Source organism: Clarias gariepinus, chromosome 13 (genome assembly GCF_024256425.1).
Source record: "Clarias gariepinus isolate MV-2021 ecotype Netherlands chromosome 13, CGAR_prim_01v2, whole genome shotgun sequence".
Taxonomy (NCBI): Eukaryota; Metazoa; Chordata; class Actinopteri; order Siluriformes; family Clariidae; genus Clarias; species Clarias gariepinus.
Genome location: NC_071112.1, coordinates 9,019,300 through 9,030,967, shown reverse-complemented (window position 1 = coordinate 9,030,967; position 11,668 = coordinate 9,019,300). Strand labels below are relative to the sequence as shown.

Genomic DNA, 11,668 nt, shown 5'->3' with positions numbered 1-11,668 from the left:
AAATTAATGATGCGAATCACGAATCTAATTCCCATACGGGATCGGTCGTGGCCCGGGTTAACAACGACCGCCACTGGTGTTGGTGGAGTAGGAGTTATCCTAAAAGAGGAGTTTGTGAGGAATGTTCTAGAGGTGAAGAGAGTATCAGATAGGGTGATGAGTCTAAAGCTGGAAATTGAAGGGATAATGTTCAATGTTGTTAGTGGTTATGCCCCACAGGTAGGATGTGAGTTAAAAGAGAAGGAGAAATTCTGGAGTGAGTTAGATGAAGTGATGCAGAGCATCCCCAGAGATGAAAGAGTGGTGATTGGTGCAGACTTCAATGGACATGTTGGGGAAGGGAACAGAGGTGATGAAAATGTGATGGGCAGGTTTGGTCTTCAGGACAGGAATGTAGAAGGACAGATGGTGGTGGACTTTGCAAAGAGGATGGAAATGGCAGTAGTAAATACTTACTTCCAGAAGAGGCAGGAACATAGGGTGACATATAAGAGTGGAGGCAGAAGCACTCAGGTCGACTACATCTTGTGTCGACTTTGTAATCTGAAAGAGATCAGTGACTGCAAAGTGTTGGTAGGGGAGAGTGTAGCCAGACAACACAGAATGGTGGTGTGTAAAATAACCCTGGTGGTGAGGAAGGCGAAGAGGACAAAGGCAGAGCAGAGGACAAAGTGGTGGAAGCTGAGAAAGGAAGAATGTTGTGAAGTCTTTAGGGAGGAGTTGAGACAGGCTATGGGTGGTCAGGAGGGGCTTTCAGTTGACTGGACAACTACAGCCAATGTGATCAGGGAGACAGGTAGGAGGGTACTTGGTGTATCATCAGGTAAGGGGAAAGTGGACAAGGAGACTTGGTGGTGGAATGAGGAAGTCCAGGAGTGTATACAGGGAAAGAGGCTAGCTAAGAAGAAGTGGGACACTGAGAGGACTGAAGAGAGTAGACAGGAGTATAGGGAGATGCAGAGTAAGGTGAAGGTAGAGGTGGCAAAGGCCAAACAAAGAGCATATGAGGACTTGTATGCTAGGCTAGACAGTAAGGAGGGAGAGGTGGATCTGTACAGGTTGGCAAGGCAGAGAGATAGAGATGGGAAGAATGTACAGCAGGTTAGAGTGATTAAAGATAGAGATGGAAATGTACTGACAGATGCCAGGAGGGTGATGGGAAGATGGAAGGAGTACTTTAAGGAGTTGATGAATGAGGAAAACGAAAGAGAACAAAGAGTAGAAGAGGTGACTGTTGTGGAACAGGAAGTAGCAAATATTAGTAGAAGTGAGGTGAGAAGGGCGTTGAAGAGGATGAAGAGTGGAAAGGCTGTTGGTCCTGATGACATACCTGTGGAGGTATGGAATTGCTTAGGAGAGGTGGCAGTAGAGTTTCTGACAAGTTTGTTTAACAAGATCTTGGAGAGTGAGAGAATTCCAGAGGAATGGAGGAGTAGTGTATTGGTGCCAATTTTTAAGAACAAGGGAGATGTGCAAAGCTGTGGCAATTATAGAGGTATAAAGCTAATGAGCCAGACAATGAAGCTGTGGGAAAGAGTAGTGGAGGCTAGGTTAAGGGCAGAGGTGAGCATTTGTGAGCAGCAATATGGTTTTATGCCTAGAAAGAGTACATCGGATGCAGTATTTGCTTTGAGGATGCTGGCGGAGAAGTACAGAGAAGGTAACAGGGAGTTGCATTGTGTCTTTTTAGATTTAGAGAAAGCATATGACAGGGTGCCAAGAGAGGAGCTGTGGTATTGTATGAGAAGGTCTGGAGTGGCAGAGAAGTATGTTAGAGTAGTGCAGGACATGTATGAGAGCTGTAGGACAGTGGTAAGATGTGCTGTAGGTGTGACAGAAGAGTTCAAGGTGGAGGTGGGTCTGCATCAAGGATCGGCTCTAAGCCCCTTTTTGTTTGCTCTGGTGATAGACAGGATGACAGATTGAGTAAGACAGGAGTCCCCATGGACTATGATGTTTGCAGATGACATTGTGCTCTGTAGCGAGAGCAGGGAACAGGTGGAGGAAAATTTGGAGAGGTGGAGGTATGCTCTGGAAAGCAGAGGAATGAAGGTTAGCCGCAGCAAGACAGAATACATGTGTGTAAATGAGAGGGACCCAGGAGGATCGGTGAGGCTACAGGGAGCAGAGGTAAAGAAGTTGCAGGATTTTAAGTACTTAGGGTCAACGGTCCAGAGCAACGGAGAGTGTTCAAAGGAGGTGAAGAGGCGGGTACAGGCAGGTTGGAATGGGTGGAGAAAAGTGTCAGGTGTGTTGTGCGATAAAAGAGTATCAGCGAGAATGAAAGGAAAGGTGTACAGGACAGTGGTGAGACCAGCAATGCTCTACAGCTTAGAGACAGTGGCACTGAAGAAAAGACAGGAGGCAGAGTTGGAGGTAGCAGAGCTGAAGATGTTGAGGTTGTCCTTGGGAGTGACAAGGATGGATAGGATCAAGAATGAGTTTATCAGAGGGACAACCCATGTTAGATGTTTTGGAGATAAGGTCAGAAAGGCCAGATTGAGGTGGTTTGGACATGTTCAGAGGAGAGATTGTGAATATATTGGTAGAAGGATGCTGAGGTTGGAACTGCCAGGCAGGAGGTCTAGAGGAAGACCAAAAAGGAGATTTATGGATGCAGTGAGAGAGGACTTGAAGTTAGTTGGTGTAAGAGAAGAGGATGCAGAGGATAGGGTTAGATGGAGGCAAATGATTCGCTGTGGCGACCCCTGAAAGGGAACAGCCGAAAGACAAAGAAAGAGACATCATGTACGATGTACATTCGCTAAAATAACATTAAGGCCTACTTAATTGAAATGCACCAATTGTTTGTCATGGACAAAAACCTTACCTTTGTTACAAAAATAGCTCATGAGGTAAGATCTGTGGTCTTTGGATGCATAATGTGACTGAGTGTAAGTGCTGCTACCAAGCCCTGATAGGATGACTACAAACTCTCTGGTAAGCTATAAACATAGTCTCTGTATTAACCTAAAAAGAAATATCCTTAATATAGCAAGTCCAATTTCTGACATGGTTATGCAAGTTTTCTTAAGCAATATGTAGTTCTCTTTTAGATGTAGGTCTCTTGTTGCAAGCTTTTTATTACATAATCTGATTCATATCAGGTATATACTGCACCGTGCAAAAGTCTTGTCCTATCTGTCCCGATATTTGTTAGTTCCAAAGAGCCAGACTTTATTTTATTTTAATGTATTCCTGAGGAAAGTTCTCTAGGATTGCTGAAGAACTTTTCAGCAAGCTATTTCTAGTCCCGGTACATGACCAGTTTCAGAGGAAAGGTTTTTATTTGTTAAGCCACTCAGTGACGTATGGATAATTCAAGCATAAATTATATCTAACAGAAGGCATGGACCAGTAAGAAACAGGTACAGATGATGACGGATGATTAGGCAGGTGATTACTATGCTGGTTATTCTGAATGCTGAGCGGTTGGATCAGGCAAGAGGGGAAATGAGGTTGCTGCAGAGGCTGTTACATACACAACCAATTTGTGTATGTACAAACGCAGCCATTTTTTAAAAACATTTAGTCGACAGATAATTTAATATGATATGAAGACGTGGGGAGGGAGGGGTCAAGACTTTTGCACAGTACTGTGTATATAATAGAATTTGGCCAAGATTGTATTAGTATAATCTCTTACAGTGTACAAAGTAAAGATTTAAAATTTTTAAAAGTCAAAACAGGACCTAAGAAATTTTTTTTAAACCTTTTGGACTTTAATTTGTCATCGAATGCCATTTTTAACAATCAATTAATGTTAAGAAACCTTCTTTTGTATAGATCTTCAATATTGTCATAAAAGTGTCCACAATAAAGAGTTGGTACTTCATTAGTTTTGTCTTTTGTCCATTCTGTTATGTGTTCCTCTCTTTAAAACCGTTACGATCAGTGGTTTCTGCCACAGTATCCTGTCACTGAACTTCAGCAAGACATTCTGTCCAATATGAAGTGCATATAGAAAAGAATCTCCCAGCAGTGGTCATTTTGATTAGCTCATAACATTATTTTTCTAACTTAAAAGTCAAGGGCTGCTTTTACGCAATACAAACTAAATTCAAGTAAAACAGTTTCATTTAAACTTCAACTTAAACCAAACAAAAAAAAGCTATGCTTTTACTGAGCAGCATGTATCTCTGTCACCCGACATAACTTGGCAAATAGCTCACTCCTACCACATGGGATGACAATGTGTAAGTAGTTCAGCGTGCACCACCTGTATGATTATACAGAAATCATTTTAGAAGATGGGTCATCCTTTTTCAAATTGTTTCTTTTTTTTTTTTTTTTCTAAAAATAAATAAGTAAGTAAATAAATACAGCTGGTGTAGGATAGACCAGGCCCTGTGTCAGTCTTCATTTCAGGCTGCAAAGCAACAAAATGTGATAATTTTAAAGAGGGGGGCGGGGTGATTCTTTTCTATACACACTGTATAGCTCTTCAGATATTTCCTGCTGGTTTCAGTCATTAACTTAACAACGAAGCAAACACAAGGTGGCGCTGTTACCAAGGCAATGTGCTTCAGATGCGCTTCACCTTAACATTATGAATGGACGAAATCCAAATCTATACACAACCGACTATACAGATACTAAATTATCAGTGTTAATAGAAGTGTTTTCTCAATTGCAGTGATATATTTTCTCATTTATTTTCTCATAGCTTTAACGCTGTCAAGTTTATCCCCTGATCCGTGTCTGTGTGAGTGCGCGCGTGTGCGTGTGCGCGTGTGTGTGAGAAAGAGCGAGCTCGAGACGGGACGGGAAAGGGGTAGGTGTCTGTATAACGTCATCAGGGAACTGCTTTATATAAAGTCTTCTGGAGCGTATGTTTCGTTTTAGATCGGATAAATCTTCCGTATATATTCTTCTCAGTAATCTTAGCTCAGCTCGGCTCGACGAGGATCTTCAGGTGTGTGTGTGTGTGTGTGTGAGAACAGAGAAAGCTTCACCATGATTAAAGTCGCAGCCATGTGTCTGATGCTGTTCGGGGCAGTCATGCTTCTCTCCACACAGGTGTGTAACACACTCTCACACACACTCTGTCCTATTCAGACTAAGTGTATGTTAATGAAAATGTATGTTAAATCTCTCGATGTATAAATTCTAGAGCTGATGCACACACACACACACACACACACACACGCTCCATTACGCGCTCGCTCGTTTTTTTTATTGTGTTTATTTATTTTTTTTAAATGTATTTATTCCTTCTTTCTTACTTTTAAGAGGCACTTTCATCAACCGTCTGAACTCAGACCTCATTTCTTATTTCATCTCATCATGCGCGTGCTTATTTTAATTTTAATTAGGTTAGTACCATTATAATAGCTTTAATTTACTAATTGGGAATTAGAATGAAGAGAGTAATGATTAAACCCTACTGTTACCTGCAAATCGAACATCTTTTTATCCTTGGAGAAATGTATCGTCAACAAAATAAAAGTCACTGAATATGCAGCAAATATAAACACATTTGTTTAGATTTAAATATTAATTTGAAGTTTAGTGCTTTTGTGGGTTATTTGTTTGTTTTAAATAAATATCCTTTGATTATACCTACTAATGTGGCGTAGTGGTTAGCACTGTTGCCTTCCTCCTCTACGTTCTGTGTATATGGAGTTTGCATGTTCTCCCCATGTTTGGTGGGTTTCCTCCAGGTGCTCCGGTTTCCTCCTATATTTTAAAGACATGCAGATTGGGTTACCCTGCCTTACATGGGTTACCCTGCCTTGTCCCCAAAGTCTCCTGGGATAGGCTACAGGCGTCCCGCGACCCTGTATAGCATAAACATTATAGAAGATGAATTAATTAATTAATATTCCTACTAATGTTTGTGTACATAAGTAATTTTTCTTATGTTTAAACTAATTTATTGATTTCTAGGTTTATCTACTGAGTCTGACTCAGGAGAATTTTTTGCAAATTTTTTGAAATCAGGAGCTTTAGGACCAAAAGTGGGCTTTTGCTATGAGCTTCTGGAGTATAGCTTTACCATCTTCTACACACACCTTTCCAGAAAAGACTAACCATGCCAAAAAGTGTATTTGATTGAAATGATAAATGGTGAAGTTCAGTACCCAAACAGGTTATGGTTGATAAAACTGATAATTCAGTAACTTTAACCTCTTTGTAATAAAAAAAAAATGGTTGCTTTGCTAAATCCGACTTAACATTATTGACCTGGCTCTTTACCTCCACCCCCACAGGTTGATGCTCAACAGAATGCCACAACCCCAACACCTGATACTACGACTACTAATACTACTACGGCTGCTGCTGCCACTAATAATACTGCTGTTATTAATACTAATTCTACTGCTAATACTACTAATAATACTAACACTGCTACTACTTCTAATGCTACTTCTACTACTACTACTACTATCACTAATGTTACTGCTTCTATTACCAAAGAGACTGCTACTATTATTACTACTGCTGCTGCTGCTGCTACTTCTACTACACACAGTGCAGCTTCCTCCTCAGGTGCAGGATGTATGGTGCTGCCCAGCATCCTCAGCATCATCCTCCCCACCGGCCTGCTCGTGAGTTTGTTTCACAATCTCCACTGCTGACCCTGTCATGTTGGCAAGAATTGTGTAAAGATGAACGGAGCCACATAGAAAGAGCTTTCTAAATTCTTCTTCAGATCGAGATGAATTGCTATGACCTACCTAAGATCTTCTTTTAATGGATAAATGCTTTAACGCTTGGAGATGCTTGAGTCTAAGGATCTACACAATGAAACTATTTTGGAAATATTTTATCCCTAAAATTATCAGCTCCTCTGGTGCCCAGGACATCAAACTGCACTGGTTGAGGCGAATCAAGGACTGAACTGTTCATGCTGCATTCCTGCAAATTGCATCAAATGCTATTTTAAACAATAATGTTAAGTATATATTGTTTTTGTATTGATCTTTAATTTTTCATATAATTCACAAGTGTCCACATTGGTTTTGCCTTTTGTGCATTCTGTTGTGCATTTTTTTTTCAGTTCCTCTTTTCAGTGGTTTGTGACACAGTGTCCTGTCATTTAACTTCATCAAGACATTCACATTCACCCATACTCACTCATCGTCTATACCGCCTTATCCTATGTACAGAGTCACACTGGGCCTGGAGCTTTTTTCCAGGGGGCTTAGGGCATGATGCCGGGCACAACCTGGACTTGGGGCAGTCCATCCCAAGGTGCACACACACACACACACACACACACACACACACACACACACACACTGCAAGCAATTTGAGAACACCAATTAACCTAACCTGCATGTCTTTGGACTGTGGGAGGAAACCGGAGCACCCAGAGGAATCCCACCAAGAACAAGGAGAACAGAAACACATGAACACAGTCCCGAGGCGGGAGCAATAAATACTCTCCAATATATACAGTATATACAGTATATCCATCCAGATATTTACTGCTCATTTCTGCCATTACCTTAACAACGTAGCACACACAAGGTGGCGCTGTTACCAAGGCAACGTGTTTTAGATGTGCTACACTTTAACAATATGGTGTAACGCTCTCCAAATCTATACACAACTCACTATACATATATTATTATCAGTGTAAGTAAAATTAATTATCAGTGTAAATAAAAGTCTATTCTCAATTGCAGTGATTTATTTTCTCATGTTTTTAAAACTGTCAAATTTATATAACTTATCCGGCTCCATCTCTGTGCTGATGTGTGTGTGTGTGTGTGTGTGTGTGAGAGAGAGAGAGAGAGAGAGAGAGAGAGGACGTTGGTGGCTGTATGACGTCATCAGATAACTGCTTTATAAAACCTCCTGGCGCGTATCTCAGCTCAGCTCAGCTCAGATCTTCAGGTGTGTCTGTGTGTGTGTGAGAACAGAAACTTTCATCATGATTAAAGTTGCAGCGGTGTGTATGGTGCTGTTTGTGGCCGTCATGCTTCTCTCGACACAGGTGTGTAACACACTCTCTCACACTGTCCTACAGTATGTAGACCAGGTTTATGTTCATGTAAAAGTGTGTTTTTTTCCCTTTCGTGTTTCTTAAATGCGTGATGTAGAAATTCTGGAACTGATACACACACACACACACACACACACACAAACGCGCGCGCGAGCTAGTTTTTTTTTATTATTATTAATTACTGCATAAATTATATTTATTTATTTATTTATTCTATTATTTTCATCAACCATCCGAGCTCAGACCTCTTTTCTTATTTTTATTTGATTCTTATTTTATCACTCTGCTTTTAGGGCTTGCCTAAAAAAATTGCGCTTATTTTAATTAGAATAATACCATTTAATAATAGCGTTAATTACTTACTTAATTAACTAATAGCATTTAGGAGTGAGTAATTTATTAATTTATTTATTTATTAATCCTAAATTATTTATTCTAATCTTTGCGTACATAAGTCATTTCTTTCATGTTGAAGCAAATTTATTGATTTCTAGGTTGATTTCTAGTCTGAATCTGTATTTTATGATGGTTCATCTCGACACTGGTTATGAAAAATGACTATAAAACTGCTCATTTAGTAACTTTTACCTCTTTGTAAAATGTGTCTTTGCTTAACCTGACTTAATATTATTGACCTGTGTACACCCCCCTCCCCCACACAGGTTTATGCTCAAAATGACAAAAATCTTACAATCACGGCTGCTACTACTACTTCTACTACTAAAAGTGCAGGATTCATGGTGCTGCCCTGCATCCTCAGCCTCATCCTCCCCACCTGCCTGCTTATGAGTCTGTTCCACGAGTTCCACTGCTGAACCACTTGCACAGACCGTGCAAAGATGACTGGAACCACACCCAAAGAGCAACGCTTTTTAAATTCTAGTTCAGGTGGAAATGATTTGTTATGACCTACCTGAGATCTTCTTTCAACGAATTACATAATGCTATCCTTTAAGGATCTACACAATGAAGCTCTCCTGGATTTTTTTATCTCCCAAATTCTCAGTTCCTCTGATGGCCAGGAAATCAAACTGCACTGGTTGAGACAAATCAAAAATTAACCAGATCACGCTGCATTTCCTCGCCTTATTCTTACACACCTTTATGCCCTTATCAAATGACATTTAGTCATTGAATGCCATTTTAAACAAATAATTTATTTTAAGTAGCTCTTTTTGTATAGATCTTTAATATTGATATAATTGTAAATGTCCACAATAAAAAGTTGGTACTTCATTGATTTTGTCTTTTGTGCATTCAGTTATGTGTTTTTTTTTTAGTTCCTCATTTCACAAGCAATTACTGGTTTTTGCCACAATATCCTGTCACTCAACTTCAACATCGGCAAAACATTCTCTCAAATAGATTGACTTGCTTTAGTGTTTAATAGAGTGGACTTCTGAATGTGGTTTAACTTGAGATGCCATGTTTTACTTAACTAATAAAAAAAATAAAATAAAGACAAAAAAATTGACATTATCTATGATATACGATCGGGTTGTATTAATATAATCTCTTACAGAATACACGGTAAAAATGTAAAAAATAATAATAATAATTTAAAGTCAAAAGAAAAAAAACATTTTAGCTGATCCAGTTGTTCCTGATGACTGTGGTCTCTTCCAGGATGACTCGGGGCACAAGGGTTCAATTAGTTTACCACATAATATTCGCCAAGGAGTGCTGAGGCAGTGGCTTGTGCTGCCCCAAAAAACTTCCACCGGTTTGTATATAAAGCTTCATACACAATTGATTCTAATCAAAGCTAATCTAATAAAAAGGTGGCATTTATAGTCATTCATTCATTAGATTTTTTTTTATCCAAAGCTAATTATAAGTGGAACAGTTAAAGTCTCAGTAAAAAGACAGCATGTAGGTTAAAGCCTTAACTGATTAGAACCTTTACTAACACTCTTCTTGTTTGTCTTTTATTTATTCTTAATGTTAAAAAAAAATGAGACCCACATAAATAACAATAACTATATTAAAAAAATTTAATGTTGAATAATTTCCTTTTTAATGAAATGGTATAAATGACATTGTTATTAAACCTTAAACTAACCTTGGTGCTGCTGACTCATAAAGTCTGAGATTAAGACACAGATAACAGAATTAAAACCACAGCCAAGTTTAATAGTGTTAAAACCCCTAAGCTGACTAGCACACTACAGCTAGCTTCTTAAAAAGGGCAAATGCTGTTTAAGCGTGGGATGATGTCACACATGGTAAACTTAATTACTTTACAGAACAGATATTTTACCTTGACTAATGTGTTTTTTTTTTTTACATTACCACACTAGTACTACTAGTGCTTTCACAGTGCTACACACATCTCTCTCATCTGTTGACGTCATGGTCTGCACAGTTCTCTCACTATTAGAAATTTTATCATTACACACAGATTCGGTTTTATTGTCATTTTTTTTGTCATATTGTCAATTTTTTTGCACAATTACTCCTATTTGCACTGTTGTCACTTTGCCATACATTAAAGTGTACATTCAATTCAATTCAATTTTATTTGTATAGCGCTTTTAACAATTGTCATTATCACAAAGCAACATTACACAATCAAAGAAATTATGGAAGTTTGTATGAATTGTGAATGTATATGAATCAAAATGATAAGATTGTTCTTGATGAGCAAGCCAAAGGCGATGGCCACAGTGGCAAAAAAAAAAAAACTTCCTGAGATCGTAGTAGGAAGATACCTATAGAGGAACTCTCATTTGGGTGATAACGGATAGCAGAGATTGATCAGCAGTCATACTGTGTTAGGCGGCTGGCAGTTCAATATAACAGTTGATGTTTAAGTTAAAGTCACAAGTCCTTAAAGAGCAGCTGTCAGCCGAGGCCAGGACCATCATCGTGATGAAGTGGAACCGTCCCCAGTCACCACGTGCAACAGGCAGACCACACAGGGCATTCATGCAACGAGATCTCCAACCAGAAGTGGGACACCAGGACGAGTCAGACAGGTCCAGAGGACAGAGGGGTTCTGGATCACTGGCAGCTCAGGAGCGACATGAAAAAGAGAAAGGGGGGGGGGAGCAGAAGAGAAAACAGTTAGGTATGGTCACTGTCACATAATGTTTAAGGTGAATGTATATTTAGTGCAGAGTGCAAGCAGGGACTCCAGCAGAACTAACTATGACAGCATAACTAAAAGGGAGAACCAGAAGGAAACACACGAGGGCTCCCTGAGAATCACTTCACCATCAAAAAAACCTGAGTGATTACTGAGTGGGGAAGACAGCATCTAAATAAACCAGTTCACCATAATACTCTATATCCATGAGTCCCCCAGATCTCTTACCCAAGGCAGATCAATTTACAAAAATGCAAAAAATACACTCTATAATACAATGCTTGTGTAGTATCGTGAGGTGGAGTAATAAATAATTTTAGACATTCAGAACCCAGTTTCAAACTTTACTTAACTTCCAGAATGGTACGCACATTATCTGTCATCCGCTTTTGTTCTTCTTCGTCACACACACTGGTAAACTCTTACAAAATAAGAAATAACCAACCCCCTTTAGGGATCAACCAATGTTCTACAAATTTCCATTCACTATGCTACATCTTCCCTCCCCTTTAAACTTGGAAATAGTTTTGAGGAATATTAGTAGTATAACAAAAATATCTTTCTCAACCTCTATAAGCAAGCTTAAATGTAGAGACTCAATAACAGAAATGGCATTCCTCTTAAAT

General features: G+C 39.3%; 2 long non-coding RNA genes across 2 annotated transcripts; both read left to right on the top strand.

The window, feature by feature from the left end:
- Window positions 1–4,850: 4,850 nt before the first annotated feature.
- Window positions 4,851–7,633, top strand: LOC128536065 (uncharacterized). The gene is made up of 2 exons (XR_008361870.1): window positions 4,851–5,019; window positions 6,213–7,633. It is a non-coding gene; the product is annotated as an uncharacterized LOC128536065 (long non-coding RNA).
- A 165-nt stretch (window positions 7,634–7,798) lies between these two features.
- LOC128536013 (uncharacterized) lies at window positions 7,799–9,194 on the top strand. Its single transcript, XR_008361867.1, has 2 exons — window positions 7,799–7,945; window positions 8,617–9,194. It is a non-coding gene; the product is annotated as an uncharacterized LOC128536013 (long non-coding RNA).
- The last annotated feature ends 2,474 nt before the right edge of the window (window positions 9,195–11,668 follow it).